This window comes from Rhineura floridana, chromosome 10 (genome assembly GCF_030035675.1).
Source record: "Rhineura floridana isolate rRhiFlo1 chromosome 10, rRhiFlo1.hap2, whole genome shotgun sequence".
Lineage (NCBI taxonomy): Eukaryota > Metazoa > Chordata > Lepidosauria > Squamata > Rhineuridae > Rhineura > Rhineura floridana.
This window is the reverse complement of record NC_084489.1, coordinates 59,506,237-59,528,066: the sequence shown is the minus strand read 5'-3', so window position 1 is coordinate 59,528,066 and position 21,830 is coordinate 59,506,237. Positions and strand designations below refer to the sequence as shown.

The window sequence follows — 21,830 nt, the reverse complement described above, 5'->3', positions numbered from 1 at the left end:
ACAGCATTATATGTTACCGTAGTCACATGAACATGGAACAGGGTACAGAAGATGTCCAAACAATACCACAGAAGGACAAAGAGAGGGAAAAGACACGTAGTGTAATGCAGCCAGATAAAAGACTGGGCAGGGGGAGTGAAATGAATCTGATGAGCGGAACTAATCCAAATAATAGGAGAAGGTCTTGTCCCCAGAAAAAAACAAAAAGATGCAAAGTCTAAAACTGGTATTCAAAAATGATTGATATATATAAATTGCTCTTTATTTATTTATTAGATTTATATCCCGCCCTTCCTCCCAGTAGGAATCCAGGGCAGCAAACAAAAGCACTAACAACATTCTAAATCATCATAAGAACAGGCTTTAAAATATATTACAAAACATCCTTAAAAACATATTAAAACAAAACATCTTTAAAACCTTTTTTTTAAAAAAAGGTTAAAAACATCTTTTTTTAAAAAAAGGTTTTAAAACATATTAAAAAGCAATTTCAACACAGATACAGATTGGGATAAGGTCTCTACTTAAAAGGCTTGTTGAAAGAGGAAGGTCTTCAGCAGGAGCCAAAAAGATAACAGAGATGGAGCATGTCTAATATTTAAGGAAAGGGAATTCCAGGTGCCTCTACCCTAAAGGTCCATTTCCTATGTTGTGCTGAACAAACCTCCTGATAAGATGGTATCTGCAGCAGGCCTCACCTCCAGAGCATAGTGATCAACTGGGTATATAAGGGGAAAGATGATATTTCAGGTATCCTGGTTCCAAGCTGTATAGGGCTTTGTACACCAAAACCTTGAACTTATCCTGGTAGCTAATAGGTAGCCAATGCAATTCTTTCAGTAGCAGGGTGACATGTTGGCGATACCTTGCCCCAGTGAACAGTCTCACTGCCGCATTTGCACCAGCTGCAGCTTCTGGACCAACCTCAAGGGTAGCCCCACATACAGCGCATTACAGTAATCCAGCCTGGAGGTTACCAGTGCATGGACAACAGTTGTCAGGCTATACTAGTCCAGAAACAGCGGCAGCTGTCTTACTAGCCAAAGCTGGTAAAAGGCACTCCTAGCCACTGAGGTCACCTGGGCCTCTAGCAACGAAGATGGATCCAGGAGCACCCCCAGACGATGGACCTGCTCTTTCAGAGGGAGTACGACCCCATCCAAAGCAGGCAAGTGACCAGTTATTGGAACTTGGGACTCAGTGTCTCCGTCTTGCTAGGATTCATACTCAGTTTATTGGCCCTCATCCAGCCCACCAGGCACCAGTCTAGGGCTTGCATGGCCTCTCCTGATTCAGATGTTACAGAGGAATAGAGCTGGGTATGGTCAGTGTACTGCTGACACCTCACCCCAAATCTCCTGATGACCACTCCCAAGGGCTTCATATAGATGTTAAATAGCATGGGGGACAAGATGGTACCCTGCAGCACCACACAGCACAAGTGCTTGGGGGCCGAAAGACAATCACCCAATGCTATTCTCTGAAAATGACCCTGGAGATAGGATCAGAACCACTGTAAAACAGTACCTCTGATACCCATCTCACCAAGTTTGCCCAGAAGAATACCACGGTCAATGGTATCAAAAGCCATCAAGAGATCAAGTAAGCATAACAGGGTCACATTCCCCCTGTCCTTCTCCCAATAAAGGTCATCCATCAGGGCGAGCAAAGTAGATTCAGTCCCATAACCAGGCCTAAACCCAGATTGGAATGGGTCATGATAATCTGTTTCATCCAAGAGTACTTGCAGTTGCTGTGCCACAACCCTCTCAATCACCTTCCCTAAAAAGGGGGTATTTGCGACCGGGCAGAAGTTGTCACAAACCAATAGGTCCAGGGTGGGCTTTTTCAGGAGTGGTCAGATCACCGCCTCTTTCACTCGCCAGAACCACTCCCTTCTGCAATGATGTGCTGACCACACCCTGGATCCACTTGGTCACCCCCGCTTGGCAAACTTTAATAAGCCAAGAAGGGCAAGGGTTGAGAGGACACATTGCTGGCTGTATCATCCCAAGCACCTTGTCCATGTCATCAGGCCACATTAACTGAAACAAATCCCAAGAAGTTGCAGCAGACGCTGTACTGGATACCTCACTGGGGAGTACAGTAGATGTGCATGGGGCATCAAGATTGCAACAGAGGCGAGCAACTTTACCCTCAAAGTGCCTTGCAAACAATTCACAGTAGGCCTCCAAAGAGTCTAAAACTCCATTTCCTGGAGTTGATGTCAGCAGACCCCTGACAATATAGAAAAGCTCCATTGGAAGGCTACTTGAGCATGCGATGATGGCACCGAAGTGGGCCTTCTTCGCCTCCCTCACTACCACACGGTAGGCACAGTTGTGATTTTTTTACTTGTGCCCGATTAGCCTCACAGCACTTGTGCTCTTGCCGTTGTCCAGCCTGTTGTCATTGCCTTTAGCTCACTGGTGTACCAAGGTGCAAACTGGGCTCCACAATGGCGGACAGGGTGCTCAGGAGCAACCATGTTAAGAGCCCAATGCGTCTCGCTGTTCTAGGGCTTCAACACGGTTACTTGCTCTTATCTACTGGGAATTCCCCCGGGGCATTCAGGAATCCAGTGAATTCCATTTGTGTTATTAACCTTTAAGTTAAGTTTTTTTTGGGGGGGGGAACTTCAAGGACAAAAAATTGTCCCTACCCAATAAAGTAGCTAACTCAGTATTCTGTCTCATGTCCAGTGGTAAAGGCAGCATGACTTTTTTGTCAAGAAATTCTATTTCAGTATTAACTGATTTGGATATTCAGTTTCACAGTGAACTACTTTCCCACCCCACCCCTTCTAAGGATAACTCTACAACAAATCAGCTAGTCTTTAATGTATTATAGCACTTTTTGGGGGTCTATTTTCCTAGCGAGATCTAAAACACTAATGATTAAACATAATAGTAACACATAAGAACAACTACTGCTATTCGGTAAAGGCTTCACAGTGGCATCTGGGTGAGTGACTAACGAGTTTAGAAATATGACTGTTAATTTATAATCTCTCACAAATGCATGGTGCATATTTTTGGTAGGCAGGTGGCAAGAGTTCCAATTATATTCACTTTCAAACAAATAGTCACCTGATCTCTCTTTCAAAATGACAATTCACAATACTAGAGGTATTAAAGTACTTTGTATGATTGTTTGCCTAATTTGCTATTCTAAGTATCACTGCAAACACTTATGTGATAACATAAGCAATTCTATCTCAACAGATTTAGTATTAAAGCCACTGCACTGCACATTTTAACCTTAATGTTCCTATACAGGGCTGGGAAAGCCACTCATAGATAATATAGAGCAGTCTTCCCCAACCTCATGTTTGGGATGACAGCTCCTATCATACCTGATGTAATGCCTAGCCCTGACTTGGTACCAGACATGGAGTCCTCAGAAGATGAATCAGGCGTCCCACAGGTCAAGGACTTTGAAGAGCCGAGGGTCCCCTGAATCCATTACTGAGGATTTCCTTCAGGGGTCATCCATGTAGATACCTGATGAAGAACCCCTGGAACTGATGGAGGATCCCCCAAGCATCCTGGCCTCAAGGAATTTGGGCCCTTGAAAATGATGAAGGAAAAATGGATTTCCCCTCCTATATTCACATACAACAGGCATTTAAAGCAGGCCTGTGTGTAGGGAAAGCAGGAAAATGGTCAAGTTTACCTTGCTATAAATTCCTGAGTTCTTTCTGTGCCAAGATTGGCTAATGCATGACTGTAGATAATTAATTTGGTATTGTTTTAAGCAAAATGTGTACAGTCTTTTCATTAATATACTTTTTACTATTTGATCTTGGAAAAGAGGTTTCTGGTCTTGTATACTGCAGAGCAATGGCCTCAGCTAAGGGAAGTCTTCATAATAGAATCAAGGTAGAAAGGAGATAAAAATTTGAGCTTGATACTGATTTTTTACAATAGCATGATGTGTATAATTTTACTTCATAAATATAATAAGTGTGTTTTCGAGATGAGAGGTATTCTGAGGTGGGCTACCTTCTTCATCCCTCTGTGTTTGATGGAGAGTGGCTGGCTCTGAATTACCCCTTTTCTTTACTGCGTTCCCTAATCACTTTTTATATTGTGTGGCTTTCAGCTATAATATGGTGATTTAAAATTAATCTTTCTCTATAGCAGTGTAATTATAAGTGGAATTTCATATAGAACTTCCAGTCACTCTAAGGAGAACCAAAGTTGGCCTTGCATCATGGTATCACTTAAAAGAGCAGGTTGTAATGTCCTAGAGATGTCCCTGGCCAGCTTGGCGGATCAGAAGCCATGATAGAAAGGAATGTACGGTACATATTGGTTTCAAAACGGCCTAAAATCATTAGTAATGTATGACAACAAAATAGTGGTAATATCAGTCAAGGGGACAGATTGACATCAATCTGGAAAGACAACAAGACAATAAGATGGGAGGTAACTGTAAAATTATGAATATACATGAATTCATTTTAATAAAGTTTTCTGATTGGTTTGGAACGATTGTAGAGACGAGGAACTGTGATGTTGGGTGGGCAGGAACTCTTGAGATTGGTGAATCACTGTCACATGCTATAACTGTACTCTATAGAAGAGCTTGCACACAGTGTCTCAGTGCAGTCTCTCCTGGATGTTTCTGGGAGGTTGACCCTGCATATGCTTGTAAGAATAAAGGCCGACCTTTTCACTTAAAACCTGTGTCATTGATTACTTAAAGGACCCCCAGCAAAGATCCCACAGGAGAAAATAAAAATTCTCCCTCAGTTCTGTCACAGAAGGAGGTGGAGTGGCTCCCAGGTTTCAAGATCAATGCCAAAACCTCAGGTCCAGGCTGTAACTGCATAGTATGCATCTATGGACTTGTGAGTAAGGGGTCTATTCATGAGTAAGCAATCCCTGATACTCCTTCACTGCCTGGAGCTGTGGTTTGGGTGTGCTTTAGGAGAGCAGAGTATATAAAGCCGCCCTCTTGAGCCTTCCAGTTGTGGTAACAACAGAGGTTTCTGGTCTCACTGTGGTGTACAACTTCCTGTGAGATTGATCTTTGACTGTTACAAGATTTTGTCTCTGGATCATGTTTGGACCTTGATGGATTCTCTATGCTTGACTTTGGTTTAATTGGATACTGCTGTGTCTGTAACCCTGGCCTCATTGGTAAGTACTTTGGTGAAGGCTTATATTTCTGTAACTAGGATGCTAGTTTTTGAGGGTCCCCTGAAGTGTTGTTGAAAAACTGGAACCGGGCAACATTTTATCTCTCAGCATTTTTTTCAAAGGTAACACAGTGGGCCATTTTTCTGACATGTGGGCTCTTTGTAATTTCATTACTGAAAAATGGCTGAAAGCTTAAAAGTAGAAGAAAAAAAGTAGGTAACAGATTTAAGGAGACAGAAAACTGTCAATTTCTATTTTCAAAGATAAGCGATGACAGATGTTAATTAAAAAATCTAGTTTCAACTTCAACAAAAACTGAACACAGCAACAAAAACCTAGGACTGCATAAAATGTATGCATAATGTTTACAATTGTATCTATTGCATTTAAAATAATTTATATATTTCTTTTTTAATATATTTTATTGAATTTTCCCCAAAATATAAACCATCAAACCACAACTACATATGGAGTAGAATATTCAGAACCATCAAAGCCAATAAGAAAAAGGAAATTGATCCAGTACATAAAAGAAAAAGGCTCAGATCACATTATCCATAAGAAAAAATGGTTACTTCCCACAGAAAAGTTTGCACTAAGGGGTAGACAGCACTGGTAAAAAAAAATTAAAATATTTTTATTAGTTTTCAAAAGAAGTAGCAACAAATAACAAAATACACTGTTACAAAAATAAGAACTTGAATACATATGCCTACATGTATCCTACTCATGGATACAGGAAGGAATGTCAACCATTAATCAGATTAGTACATAACCTTTTTGTGGTATCATATGAGAGGAATAGGTGAAATGCTTAGAGAGGTCATAGAGAAGATTAACATATTAGTTCCTGATTACTGCCCCCCTGACATACCCTCACCCTAATTGTATGTGAACTGAAGGTGGTTGCAATAATTGATCATCCCGACTGACACAGAACAGAAAAGGATACCATATAGCATCAAATTGATATTTCTTGGCTCGCCCATATATCATAGAATCATAGAATAGTAGAGTTGGAAGGGGCCTATAAGGCCATCGAGTCCAACCCCTTGCTCAATGCAGGAATCCAAATCAAACCATTCCCGACAGATGGCCATCCAGCTGCCTCTTGAATGCCTCCAGTGTTGGAGAGTCCACTACCTCTCTAGGTAATTGGTTCCATTGTCATATGACTCTAACAGTTAGAAAGTTTTTCCTGATGTCCAGTTGAAATCTGGCTTCCTGCAACTTGAGCCCATTATTCCGTGTCCTTCACTCTAGGACAATAGAGAAGAGATCCCAGCCCTCCTCTATGTGACAACCTTTCATGTACTTGAAGAGTGCTATCATATCTCCCCTCAGTCTTCTCTTCTCCAGGCTAATCATGCCCAGTTCTTTCAGTCTCTCCTCATAGGGCTTGGTTTCCAGTCCCCTGATCATCTTTGTTGCCCTCCTCTGAACCCGTTCCAGTTTGTCTGCATCCTTCTTGAAGTGCGGAGACCAGAACTGGATGCAGTATTCAAGATGAGGCCTAACCAGAGCTGAATAGAGGGGAACTAGTACTTCACATGATTTGGAAACTATGCTTCTGTTAATGCAGGCTAATATAGCATTTGCCTTTTTTTGCAGCCACATCACACTGTTAGCTCATATTCAGCTTGTGATCAACGACAATTCCAAGATCCTTCTCACATGTCGGGCCCTGGAGATTTGAACTCGTTCAAAGTGATTAGGTATTACTTGACCATTTGTCTATCAATCCTGCCCCTTCTACTTCATGTTTCCCAAGAGGGTTATAGGCCCTTTTTTGGGAGAAGACTGAGCCAAAATACGAATTGAGCACTTCTGCCTTTTCTTTGTCATCTGTTATCATTTTGCCATCCTCATTGAGTAGCTGTGCCACCATTTCTTTTCTCTGTCTTTTACTATGGATGTATCTGAATAAAGCTTTTTTGTTGCTTTTAGCATCCCTCGCTAACCTCAGCTCATTCTCAGCTTTAGCCTTCCTGACACCATCCCTGCAATTCCGTGATACCTGCCTGTATTCTTCCTTTGTGGCCTGGCCTTCTTTCCACTTCCTGTATGTGTCCTGTTTTGTTTTCAGGTCCTCTCTAAGCTTTTTGTGAAGCCACATTGGCTTCTTCTGCTGTTTCCTCCCTTTTTTTTCTTGTTGGAATTGCTTGCCATTGCGCTTTTAGAATGTCCTTTTTTAGAAACTCCCACCCATCTTGGACTCCTTTTCTCATTAGGGTGGCTTGCCAAGGAACCGTACTTACAATTGTTCTGAGTTTATTAAAATCAGCTTTCCTGAAGTCCAGGGTGCACGTATGGCTACTCTCAGCTTTCGCTTCTGTTAAAATCAGGAATGCAAATGGTGCGGTCAGTTCCTGTAACTGCCACTTCATCCACCAAATCATCTCTATTGGTTAGAATCAAGTCCAGAATAGCTGATCCTCTGGTTGCTTCTTCCACTTTCTGTAGGAGAAAGTTATCTCCAACACAAGTCAGAAATTTCTTGGAAGGGGCCATGGTTGGCAGAATTTGTCTCCCAACAGATATCAGGATAATTGAAATCCCCCATTACTACTACATCATGCCTCCTCGAAACATTGGCAATTTGCTTTTCAAAAGTTACATTCTTATCTTCTCCTTGATTGGTGGTTGGTAGTAGACTCCAAGCACCACATTCCTTTTATTACTTGCCCCATTAATTTTAATCCAGATACTCTCGGTGGAACTACCAAGCTCATCTTCCTGTATTTCTGTGCAGAGATATATATTTTTAACATATAGTGCGACTCCACCTCCCTTTTTATTCCTTCTGTTCTTCTTGAACAAGTTGTATCCTTCAATTGCTGTATTCCAGTCATGGGAGTCATCCCACCAAGTTTCAGTTATACCTATCAAGTTGTAATTGCCCTCCTGTATTAAGAGTTCAAGTTCGTCCTGCTTGTTTCCCATGCTCTCCACATTAGTATACAGACATCGAAGACCATGTGATTTATGGCTTGGCTTCCTTACTACATTTTTCTGAGGGCTGTTACTGGGCCCTATTAGAGCCAATCTGGTCCCGCTACTGTGCATAAGCTTTCATCAGTCGTTACCACCAAGTTTACGTCTCCCTCCCCTTTAGGATTCAGTTTAAAGCCCTCCTGATGAACTTCTCCATGCTGTGGCCAAACATATTCTTCCCAGTCCTTGTGAGATGCAACCCATCACTTGCCAGCAGTCCTGTTCTGATACGTTAGGAGCTTTGAAAGAGCCATGTCCCAAATTTTGTCCAACCACCCCTTCATAGAGAAACCTGTAGTTTTTCAGTGGGAGGCTAGTTCCCATCTTGCGATGGTAAGAAGAAGTGCAACTAGCTCCCAATGTATCAACGAAGGCCCATCTGAAAGATCTAGCAGCAAAAGAGGCAATGATGGTTCTGGGACTAATATTTGTCCAGTAATACCAGAAATTTTACTAAACACATTAATCCAGAATTTTTTTGGCAAAGCTGCATTCCCACCATAGATGAATGAATCAACCAACTTCCCCACAGCCTCTCCAACATTCACCAGAGATGGTTGGGTTAATCCTGTGTGCAAAGCTGCATTCCCACCATAGATGAATGAATCAACTAACTTCCCCACAGCCTCTCCAACATTCACCAGAGATGGTTGGGTTAATCCTGTGTAAATTCAATGGTGTCCAGTGCCATCTATGAATTATTTTGAATGACACTTCCTGAATTTTAGCTGACATTTTAAATGGAGCTTTTCTCTCCACAGAGTTCCATTTTTCTTCAGGTATTACATAACCCAGATCTTCAAGAATATATTGCAGTTAAATGTAAATGTACTGCCTCCAAGTCGATTCCGACTTATAGAGACCCTATGAATAGGGTTTTCATGGTAAGCGGTATTCAGAGGTGGTTTACCATTGCCTTCCTCTGAGGCTGAGAGGCAGTGACTGGCCCAAGGTCACCCAGTGAGCTTCATGGCTGTGTGAGGATTCGAACCCTGGTATCCCAGGTCGTAGTCCAGCACCTTAACCACTACACCACACTGGCTCTCATATATTGCAGTTACTAGTACTTAATTTTAGTGCTGCTCAGTGTACTGTATCACGTGTATCTTTTACATAAGGAAACGTGCCAAGTTAATAAACTTAATTTTACAAACAACTTTATTCTAACTTTAAAAACAAAATAAAAGTTACAGGCACCTACCCCTCACAAAGGTAATAACACAATCCTACACATTTCTACTCTGAAGCAAGCTCTGCTAAGTTAAACTGGGCTTAGGCAAGTGTGCATAGGTTTAAGTAGCAATCCTATCTTCAAAAGAAAAATCTACACTCTGCTAGACCAGAAAAAATAAGTCACTTAAGCTCAAGTTGTATAAAATAACAAGTAAAAAATCATTTTAGAAAATCTACTTTGGAAAGCCAAGACATTTGGAATTTTCCCTTTCTTGGCATCAATCTCAATAGAACTAATACAAAATGTATTATCAAAACATACTATGCTGTTTAAGTCTCCTCTTTCAACATAATATAAACCAAATATTTAATGTGGAATAAAGTGTTTAGGTTTTGAATTGCACCTGTAAAATTTGTTGGCAAATCCACTGAAGTGTATCTTTTTAGATTGCATATGTCTAGCCCCAAAGGTCCTATACTGATGAATTTCACAATAAACAGCTACAGACGTGGCAAATGTATCCACCATAAACTGCTTTTTAATACATGGTTCTGGTACTGCAAAACATTCTTGATATTAGTAATTCTTAAATATTAAACACAGAACTTTTAGCAGAGGACTTTATCCAGCTTTGTCTAATATCGTACAAATATGAAACCTCTGATACAGCAACACTGAGTCAGCACTAACCTTCCTTTCCCCAAATGGACACACACACACAAAATCTTATAACAAGTTGCTGGATGCTACCATGTCTTAATTCCTAGACACCTTGGACAGTGACTTCAAGGCACATGGGACCTCTACAGATTTGAGTCAGCAGCCCAATTAGACCCACTCAAAGTGAGTGTACTCTAAGGTTGGCCAGCAGAGAGGACCAGGCACATGAGTCTGCACCTGAAACTAGGAATTCACACTCCCCAAATGAGGAACCAGAGTCTATAGCCCCATCACTACAACAGCCACCCAAAGTTTCTCACCCCCTTAAAAGCTCTTAAGCAAAAAACAGAGGGAATATATCTGGGGGCTTTCCAGCAATAGTAGGGTGCATGGCTCCAAACAGGAGCTCTGCCCGCTCCCTGCTAGCTTTGAGCTAAGGGTCAGTGCTTGAGCAATCAGCAAGCCTGTTTTGCAATTTAGGTTCTCAGTTGAGTTCAGATTATTATCAAAGCAATGGCTACCTTCTTAGGAGTTCTCACTGGGGGCTTTCACACATCCTGTAATACTGTACTTGATGTCTCCCTACTATCAGAATCTTGTTTGCAGCCTCTCCGCTGACTGGTGCCAGGTTACTTCAACTCAAGCTGAATCTCATTCAGTACTTTTTCAGGGCCATTATGGGCTTTCGGCTACCCAGTACTGAATAATGTCTCATAATCCAAAACTCCCAAGTTCTTTTGGAAAACACACTTTTATTTATTTACAGTAGTCTAGATGCAGAGGAAGGCAAGGCTCATCTACCCTTAAGAGTTCTGCAGGAGGAGGATTTTTGGCAGGTGCTGCTAGAAGTGGGCAGGCACTGGCTTGTTTGGCCCATAAATCAATTGGGCTGCTTTACAATCAAGTATCCTAATTTCCATCTTTGCCTTGAAGCAGGGAGTCTCCTAGGCTCAAGCAGGTGGGTTTCTGTATCCAGGAAGGTCCACAATATCAGGCTGCAAAGAAATTCTTGCAAAAGGCAGTCAGTCCCATGCAGCCCAAGAACCTGTAACTTGCAAGTCTCACAGTCTCCAGCTGCAAATAGTGGAGTTGGGTGCCTGTCCCAATGTGAATAAAAGCAAGCTTGAAATGACTTGCCCATAATGAATTCAACCCACTTTAATTATTCAGGCAGGAATGTTTCCATTTTAAAAAACCTCATCGCTAGTTGCCATGCAAGTGTCACTTGTTAGAATGTCCTCTTTTATACAACTATTAAGAATACAGGAGCTATGTCCTCTTACATCAGGCAACTCTTATTCTTTAAAGAACAAAAAAGTACTATTAATGTTTGTTATCCCAGTCTGCTTCTGTGTTGGAATTGCTTTTTAATATGCTTTTAAACCTTAAAAAAAACCCAGTATATTTTTTAACCTTTTTTTTAAAAAAAGTCTTCAAAGCTTTTAAAAAATGTTTTTCAAGTTGTTTTGTTTTAATGTATTTTAATGTCTGTTTTTATAATGCTTTGGAGTGTTTTTGGTGGTCTTGTCTGCTACCCTGGGCTCCTGCTGGGAGGAAGGGAGGGATATAAATCAAATATATAATAAATAAATAAATATTACAATGCTGTATACAATGCTGTTAAGTGTTAAAAATGTTTCTTCACATGTGATGCCAATGTTCCTATCTCTGGGGTCACCAACATGATACACAAGTGCAATGGCACCCTTGAGGACTTCCACTGGTGCCTGCAAAGCCTCTGTGCGCATGCAGCACATGAATTTATTGCTGCTTCATTGTGAGATGGTAAGGATAGTTACCTTTTTTCTTCTTGAGAAAGAAGTACATAGTATTGGGGGAGAAAGTTGCAAGAGTGACATTTTTCTCACTTCATCTTTCACCTCTGCCATCCCCAAACCATTCTCAAATCAGAGATCGCATCTGTCTTCTGAATGAACTGTAAAATCACATAGCATAGCTATGGAACAAAAATATGGATCCCAGGCACAGATCCTTATGGATCCTTATCATTTTTTCAAGGAGTCTCCTCAAAATCATAATGAAATGATAAGCCACTCATATGTCCACAGACGTGTTTTGTTACCATCTTATGTAATAACTATGAGGATCCAAGATGATCAATGTCTTCGATCAATGTTTTTGTGGTGTTGACCATCACTGGAGCTGTGACTTTTACTGTACAGTTCTCAATTTAATCTTTCATCTGATTTTTTTTTTTTTGAGGACTCCTTCTAAGATAATGCGAATTTAAGAAGATGTGCTTATTTCTACTGGAACAGACTTTTACCTAGACCCCATGGAAAGAGAAAGGGAGAGAGAGCCTGAATGTGCACATGTTTCCTTTCTGTCTGCTGTGGGGAAGATGGGAGACTGTGCTCCAAGTTAACACTCTAGGAAGGGAGTTTGGAAACCTACACAAACAGCATTATTATTATAAAAGAGGGAAGGAATAATTTTTCTCCAGCATATAATACCATTTGTTAAAAGGCTGTATCCTGTCTTGCAGGGTCGGCACCAGAGGGCGGCAAGGTCAGGCCCTGGCCGAGGGTCCCTGTAGCCCAGAGGGGCCCCTCCTTAAGGTGGGAGGGTAGTGCTCCTGTTCCGCGATCCACAGCAGTGTTGGCTCTTGACCCTGCCACAGATTGCAGAGAGCGAGCTCGCAGGCTCCTCCCCAATACAGTCAGTGTGGGCTTCATGCAAGCCCCACAAGCCTGCATGCAAGCCCCACCTACCTTTCCTGTTTCTCTGAATGATGTGTGCGCTGTGCACATGTGCCTACCACCAAGCAAGAAGGCGATGGAGAATTCCCTAAGGGATTGATGTCCCCGCCACCATCTTGGTTGATGGCAGGCATGTGCACAGCGCACATATGCCTGCCATCAACAAGATGATGGCAGAGGCTTCCCTAAGGGACTGACATCCCCACCGCCATCTTGGTTGATGGGAGGTAGATGGGACATGCTGGCGGGCTTATTAGCCCTGCACCACCTGTATGGATGAGTTGAGCTACGGAGCCATGGGCCCAAGGCAAGCTGGTGCCCAAGGGCCCAGTCATTCCTGGCACCAGTCCTGCTGACTTGTACAGTGAACCAACTTCTATAGAAGTTTTTTTTTCAGTTGCAATACAAACATTATTGTATATGCCACTACATGGCTGTGTATGTGAATATGACCACTAGAGCAATAAAAATTAGAATATGTGAATATAAAAATTGTATTAAAAAATCAAAGGATACAAGCTCCTCTAGTGCAGGGCTTTCTGGAATATGGATATAACTGAAATTCTGTTGTCTGGCATGATCAAGGCCCAGCAGTCTCAGTTGCATCGCAAGCTGTTGCAGAAGGAATTGTTTTGGATCCACACTCTGAAGACCAGGTCTCCAGCAGGTCTTAGTGATGAAATGGACTGGTCATGTATTAAAAGTCTGTCAGTGTTAACTGTATTAATGATATTGAATCTGTATTTATTGTATAGCTCTCTGTTTTGTCATTATGATTAATGGTATATTTGTTTTCTTACCTGCCCTTCACTACAAGGTTCCATGTTATATAATTTTGTTTTATAATTTAGTATTTTACTTTTGGATTTATGCATTATGTATCAGTTTAGACTGGGACATGCAGGGCTGCTGACAAATGGGTAAAAAGGGCCCAGAGCCACCAGGGGCCCCAGACTTCTTTCTTTCTTTCTTTCTTTCTTTCTTTCTCTCTTTCTTTCTCTCTCTCTTTCTCTCTCTCTTTCTTTAAAGGAAGTTTCTAAGTGCTCAAGAGATATACACCAACATGTCAGCTGCCCTGCCACAACTTGCCACAACTTCTGCTAAAAAAATGAGCTAATAGCTGCCTGCTCCAATTCCTGCCCTTTCAAGTGTTTAGCCAATAAGTGAAGGCAGAGTTGCAACTGACGAGGGATTTGCTGACCTCTAGGCAATAGCTAGAACACCTTGCAAGTTCTGAAATCAGTTACCTTTTCCTGCATATCTACACATCACATGAGTTGAGAAAGCTTAGAGCAGTTTGTCTACTGGCTCATGCCCAGTGTTCTCTCTGTGTGCACATATCCAGCATGAGGTCCAGAAGATCACAGCAGGATCTTGGTAGGCATTCACAGTACACATAAAAGCCTACATGCAGGTTTTTAATTACTTGCAAAAAAATCATATTATACATTTTATCTATCAAATATTTTTTGAATAGAAATAAAGTGTACATGCAGCTCATGATGCCATTATAATGTGCTAATTTTCTAAATATAAGGAGTCAAACAAATCAAATTTTCCTGGGCTGCTGAAGAGGGCAGTTTATTTCAGTTCTGGACACCACACTTTAAGGATGCAGACAAACTGGAACGGGTTCAGTGGAGGGCAACGAGAATGATCAGGGGAGTGGAAACAAAGCCTTATGAGGAGAGACTAAAAGAACTGGGGATGTTTAGCTTTGAGAAGAGAAGATTGAGGGGAAATATGATAACACTGTTCAAGTACTTGAAAGGTTGTCGCACAGAGGAGGGCCGGGATCTCTTCTTGATCATCCCTGAGTGCAGGACACAGAATAATGGGCTCTAGTTGGAAGAAGCCAGATTTCAACTGAACATCAGGAAAAACTTTCTGTTAATTTTTTTTGGTTAATTTTTATCACCTGTGGTAGAGTTAAGGAACATAGAAGACAGCCAAGTTTCCCAGCCTTTTATTATTAGTCAGCTTTAGCTTCAGCAGGTGCAGCTTCTTTAATTGGTTTGGACCATTCTAGTTAAATATGTGTGCATTTATCATTCACATGAGAATAAATGTGTGAACTGATAGTATTTTGAAAAGGAATGGTTAAACCTCTTTTAGGATCATCACAGTTCTGAACTGTCTCAGAGGTCCTAATCTGGAGGACTTTTTGAGTGAACTGATTGCAATCAAGCATACACTCTTCTTACATAGTCTGATAAGGATTAAAAGAATAACCTTATCTGGTGAGATTTGCTTCATGTATACATACATTAGTTTGTTAAATAGCGTGTTAGTTATTTTTAACATTTTAATCCTAACAATTTATTGTTAGGTGTTGCCACTCAGATTTTAACTTACTTTCTTTTTTATGGTATGAAGTATTTTGAATTGATGTGGGGAACTTAACATATGCAGAAGACTTATGGTCAAAACCCATTTAGTTCATTTATACTCAGGTTGATTTGTACTCTTAATGAGTATTTTAAGAACATGACACTGTCAATTTGTTTATACTCATGATAAAGTTTTCATATAATTCATATTCTATTTTGTAGAATATTTATTGCTCTTTTTGTCTGTTGGGTTGGGACATATTTCTTCTTAGATTTAGGCTGCAATTCAATATGTCTACTCAGAAGTAAGCTCCATTGTGTTCAATGGGACTCATTCTCAGGTAAGTGTGTATTGGATTGCAGTCTTAGTCTCTTAAACTAGGACAAGAAAGCTCCTGTCTTCAACTAAGTGAAAACCAAGGCAGAAAAAAAATGCATGTAATAAACTGCCACAGTTTTCTGTTAAGGTACCTTAATGGTCATGACTCTGCAACTATTTTGTTTTATGTGTGTAACACCCCTGTGAGTTAAAGATGATGATTGGATTTTTTATCTGCCTATTACAATAAAGTCCCAGGGCAGATTACAACAAGAGAAAAATATAAGGTTTGAAATATAAGAAAAATATAAAATATAAGATTTGAAATATAAGAAAAATATAAAAAATTGGGAGCCCAGGGTTCAGATCTCTGCTAACCATGAAGATCATTGGGTGACCTTGGGCCAGTCACTATCTCTCAGCCTAACCTACCTCACAGGGTTGTTGTGAATATAAAATCAGGAGGGGGAGAACCACCTTTATATACCACCTTGAGCTCCTTGGAGGAAAGGTGGGATATAAATGTAATAATAAATAAACAAGAATAAAAACAATTAAAATGATTTATTTATGTATTTATTATTTGATTTATATCCCACCCTTCTTCCCAGCAGGAGCCCAGGGCTGCAATCAGAAGAATACAATGGTGTGGGTCTCTCTCTCAATAAATAAATAAATAATCAGGTGTCAAAGGACAAAGTAAAGAGGTCCATCTCAGTGTACATAATAAAAGCTATAGCAACAGAGGTGCCAAATATACCTCTCCACAGCTTTGGGGCTTCCCTAGAAAATGCCTTCTCCTAGGATGCCACACCCCACAAATGTCTGAAGGTGGTGGGGCTCTCATGGCAGTTCCTCCTACTGATCTTAACACCTGAGACAATCTGTAAGGATGGAAGTGGTCTTCCAGATACTTGGAACCTGAGTCATTCAGGGTTTCAAACCAGGTGTAGGGGATCATGTTGCTCAATTACAACTCCCATCAGCCCCACCAAGCATGGCCAATGACCAGGAATAATGGGAGTTGTAGTTCAGCAACAGCTGGAGGGCCAAAGGTGTCCCATGCCTGCTTTAAAGCACCTGGAAACAAAGTGGCAACAAGTGCAGCCGTTTTAAAATGGGTTAACAGAACCCCAGTGAGAAACGTGGCTGCTTTTTTGGACCAGATGATATTTCAGAGTTGTCTTTAAGGGCATTCCCTCATACAGCGCATTACAATAATCCAGTGTAGAAGTACCAGAGCATGGACTACAGGGGCCCAACAGAGTGTAGCTGGCAAACCAGTTAGAGTTAGAAATAGGCCCTCCCACCCGTCAAGAGCATCTGAGCTTTCAGTGACAAAGTTGGGTTTAGGAGTACCCCAGCTATGGAACTGCTCCTTCCAAGAGAGTACCGTACTATTTTCATTACACCCATAGGGAGAAAGGCACATTGTATTATGATTTCTCTAGCAAAACTGCCAGTAACAGGGGACATAGATACTTCTTCATAGACTGAGAATGATAAGATGATAAAGCAACAAAATTAGTATTTTAATCTTAGTTTTCCTCTTATATTATTTGTGGTTCATTAGTTTACTTACAACTTTATACGTTTAGTACACATTAACTATTCAGAATCCAGTAGTTAGTGGTTTACATTTTTTTTCATTAAAGCAGGTCTTTGGTTTGTCAAACCCATATGAAGACCCTCTCTTCTTAAGCAGCATTGGCACAGATATTGAGGCTACTGAGACGGAAAGTCCTTCCCATCCACAGATGCAAAAGACATTTTGCCTGCCTAAAAAAATAAAAATATTGCTGTAGGCAAATGACTGCCTGTGGTGCAACATAACAAAGCATGGTATGACAGTGTTGTTGCAATGTAACACTGCTGTCACTGGCAACGATGCTCCCACAAATATTTATTAGTGAAGTGCTATTTTTTTCCTTCTGTATAACGTGGTATAGTCTATATTTTATATACATGACTTTATTAGCAATAAAAAATCAACAAAAGAATCTTGCACTGTTAAACAGCTTAATTTTGGAATAAGCTTTCATGGATGAGATCATTTAAAGAAGTGCATGCCATGTTACCCTCAGATGGCAGATACATTGCTGGCATTACTCTTATTGTTGGTGAACTCTTTAATTTGTTTATTGTTCACAAGTGATGTCCCAGTGTTATTACATGGTAGCCAGAAGGTGAATTTCTTTCATCACAAGAATATTGTACCAAAAGCTGTATAAAGATAAAGTGGGGACTTTTTAAAAACCAACTTGCAGAGAAACTTCAGTCAGTCTTTCCTAGAAGTAAAATAATTAAAAGGTGGAATTGGATTTCCACAATTAATTCCAATCACAATAGCATCATGTGGTATCCTACTTGTTTTGTTAGGCTAGGTAGCCCAGCTTTATATACACACTTTGATAGTCCAATCTACAAACAAGTTGTGGATTAAATTGACTTGGGACCAAACTAGAAGTAGCAAAGAATTTTGTTTCTTTACCATCTTTTTTTAAGAAAATCACTTTGGAAGATTGTAATTGGAAGTGGGAGACTGGTGAACAGGAGATTCTGCTTAACCCTTCCCCCTTCTTTTTGCTTTTGCTTTTGTGCAAAAACAAAACAAAATTTTCCATGACTGTTTTTCTCCTCACAGAGAAAAGATACCTCTATAGGTGGGAAAATATCTAGGGTCAATTTTTACCACACTTTTCCCCACTGCTCTTCTGTTTCTGATGGCAGCCTTTTAAAGTTTTTTTTCAAAAAAGGTAGAGGAAATTAAGGTCGTCATATTCCAGTTCCACAAATCTGGGCAGACTAATTTGCATATCATGAAGATTATTTGCTAATTATGCAAATTAAGCATATTAATAGTTGCACTGTCCAGTTCTTTTGTTTTTGTCCTAGTTAATTACCACCAAATACTGGGGAGGATGCAAGGAATCTTTTTTTTAACATACATTTTCAGCCTTAAATGCCTAGACTCTAGTTTCCAACACTTCGGAATATTTATTTATAGGATTTATATCATGCCCTCAGGGCAGCTGACAAAAACAATAAAAATACACAATCAATCAATTAAAAGCAATATTGTAACCGAGAGGTTGTCTTAGCAACAATTAGGAAATGTGAAATGAATGCTACAACAATGTCATGCAGATAGAAATCAAGATTTCGATATTATCAGTTCAGTCAATAATCTTATCTAATTAGCTTCAAAGCAAGCAATGCTGTCACAGAATCCTTTCCAGCACCAGACTATACTCCCACATAAGTTTGAAGTACCTGAAGACATCCAGCTTATGCTAAGTAGTACACTGAAGATCAGCAAGTAAATAGGAATGATATATCCTATCTTTAGACTATTTAATGTGCCACTAGAAAGAACAGACCCTTGGTGTGCAGTAAGGTTTGCCTGAACTTCAGGCTATTTTGAGCATACAATGTATAGGAGTCATGCAAAAAATAGCAGTAGTAAAAATATGTATATACTACTTTTCAACAAAAAGTTCCTAAAATGGGTTACATAGCAAAATATATAATGTTTGAAATTTGGTTGTATAAAAGAAGATAGCTACAAACCAATCATTTTCATTTCAAATTTTAAATAAAGGAAATTTTCCCATCCTTGCAAAAACAAGAGTTGGGCTTTTAATATGTGAAATAGCAATAAAGAAAATGGATCCTCTAAATTTGTGCTGACTGCATTCTACAGCACTAAATTCTAATATTGTCTCTATTAATTTGGCATTAGGAATAAAGGTTTTCAGCCACTGTTAGGGGGCAAACATGTAGCACCAAGAGCAAAATATACCCATAGTAAGCAAAACATTTTCCCCAAGCTGGTGAACGTGGGGTGGGTTGTTCCATTCCTATTGGTCTTAAGGGGGGGAAATGTTGCATCCCCCACTGCACTGAATATATATAGAGTCTGAGTATGTGTATATGTATGTGTACACACACGCATACAGAGGAGGAAATGAAGCAGGGTGATCTTTGGTGGGGAGATGCCTGCCAGTCATTTTGAAGGATATGCATTAAAAATACTTTTTAGCCTTTTCTGAATTGCTGAACAGACGCTCTGACAGAAAACAGGGTGAATGAGGCAACTTTCCATGCAACTTTACTTGGGAGTAAGCACCAATTAACAGGGTTGGGGCAGGGCTGAAAAATGCAAATACTGACACCTCAGCCTTTACTACAGAGAGGCTTACTTTTATACTTTATATTTTTCCAGGGGAGGGAATGTTTGGTGGATGCAAACCCCTTTATTCCATGCTCCATGATGGCAGGCAGACCCTCCCATTTGCATTCACCACTTAAGTCACACACCCTGAAACACAGAGGCAATTGAGGTGAAGGCTGCTTCTCCTTGCTGACTCAACCAGAAAGTCTATGGGTAAGGGGTGGAGCTGCATGTTTTGATCAAGTGAACATGTGTAGTTTTCTAAACTGCTAGATTCTGCATATGCAGCAGGCAGACAGGCAAAAATTCTTGATTTTCCCAGGACAGCTGTGATGTCCCCCATTGGCTAAGAACAATGGAAGGTGGGAATAAGCTGATTTCTCACATAATGGGCAGAAAACTGCCTCCAGATTTTGCCTTGTCCCTCTGGATCCACAAGGGATACAGACTTGCTTTTTTTTAAAAAAATGAAAGCTGGGAATCCGGGTCACCCAATGGGCTAAGCAGGCACCGGGTAGCATGGATAGGATCTGAGCAATATGGCAACCCTAGGGGAAAGAGGCATGGAACATAGGAAAAGATAACATAGAACTTTGTATCACACATGATTTGGCCTTTAAATCCAACTTTAAAGTCATATGTCATGCTGGCAATCTCTCTAGCAGTTTAATACGAGTTAAAACAGACTTTACCATTCAAGGAAACTTGTTAACTAACACTGAAAAGAGAAACAAAGCAATTTTTTAAAGAGCTAAATGTTTTCAAAATAAAAATAGTTTCCTATTTACTTATATCCATTCATGTAAATCACTGCATATCATTAGGGGGAGGTGCGATTTATGTATTCATTAATTTTTTTGTAATTTGCTCTTAGGTTTCCATCAATTTATTCTTCATTATTCATGTATGCCATCATTTGTATCCACAGTGTTAAAAATAAATACCTGCATGCAAATATCTTAAGATGGCTAGAAGTGGTCAAATATGTATATCAGCCAATATACATTTTCTTTATCATTGATTTGGTTAAAGTAAAAAGATTTTTTTTTGGTGTTTGTTCAGTTATAATTTTTATTAATGTATCTATTTATGTCTTATAGACTGTTTACCATCAAACATATCTCAAAACGGTTTACATCAACAAAAAAGTAGAAATTATTTAAACATTAACATTCATGCAGTACTGAAACATCAGCTTAACACTGCCAGTGCCGTCCCATGCCCACTGTTTACAAGTTGTCTCACAGTCAGAGACGATGTCAGACCTGGAGATTATTCCTCAGCCAACTGAAGTGAGAACACTTGATGCATGGAAATACAGTTTTAAAAAGTCAAGGTCTGCTAGCACTGTCTCTGTGAACTCCTATGGCAGCTTTGCTAGAGGTCATGAACATTACATAAGGGCTGTCCATGCATTCAAGGCAGCATTGCTAAGCCAAATTCCCATAGCAACACTCACATAGATTTACTCATCAGTAAGAGATGCATCAGCTTAGCATTAATGCTATTTCTATTTTTCCTGTAAGTTTATATTACCTGTTTTCATTGAAAGTTTAATTTTATTGATAGTCTTAGTAAAATATGTACTCTTTCTTAGAATAGTTGATTTACATAATGCAAAAGCAGTCTTCAAGAGTAGGAAGAATCACATATAATTATATCTATTAATCTGACAACCCACACCCACTAGTTGTATCACAGGGTGGTCATGATAGGAAGATGTGACCATTACCGATCTAAACTGTGCTACTGTGTAAACTCTTTAGCAGCTTTCTACCCCTAAGGTTTAGAATTAAAGCAGGGCAGCTGACAGCACAATAGTATTCCTTCAGTTAACAGATTCAGTAGGAAAACTAAAAAGAGAATCAGTGCAAGATCTCTTAGCAGACCATCTGAAAAATGATGCTAAAAGGCCAGTACCTCAGTTCTGCCATCTTTCAAAAGGTAGCTGGCTGTGACTATGAACTAAAGTTATCCAAAAAAAGGCCCATTATTCAAGATGTCATAGCATGAGCAAATTTTATTTCAGAAATCCAATGTATCTTCACAATAAAGTTACCACCACACTAAAATACCTCAGTTTTGAAAACTGAATCTGGCCAGCAATTTAAAATGAGATGAACTTTTGTTCCTGGAATCAATGCATAACCATCATCCCTTAACTGTCATAAATGTACTAAAATGAAAATATACAACTTCTAGAAGGAGAAAACATAGACAAAACCTATACACACGCATGCTTAAAATGTCAGAAAAATATTGCAAAGCCTTTCCATAGGGGAGAGGTTTGAATGTGGAAGACTAATGTTGTT

The 21,830-nt window shown here is 39.9% G+C and overlaps 1 protein-coding gene across 5 annotated transcripts in view; it reads right to left on the bottom strand.

Moving 5' to 3' along the window:
- CACNB2 (calcium voltage-gated channel auxiliary subunit beta 2) overlaps positions 1–21,830 on the bottom strand; it is a 163,359-nt gene that overhangs the window by 96,966 nt on the left and 44,563 nt on the right. The gene's annotated exons all lie outside the window — the stretch shown is intronic.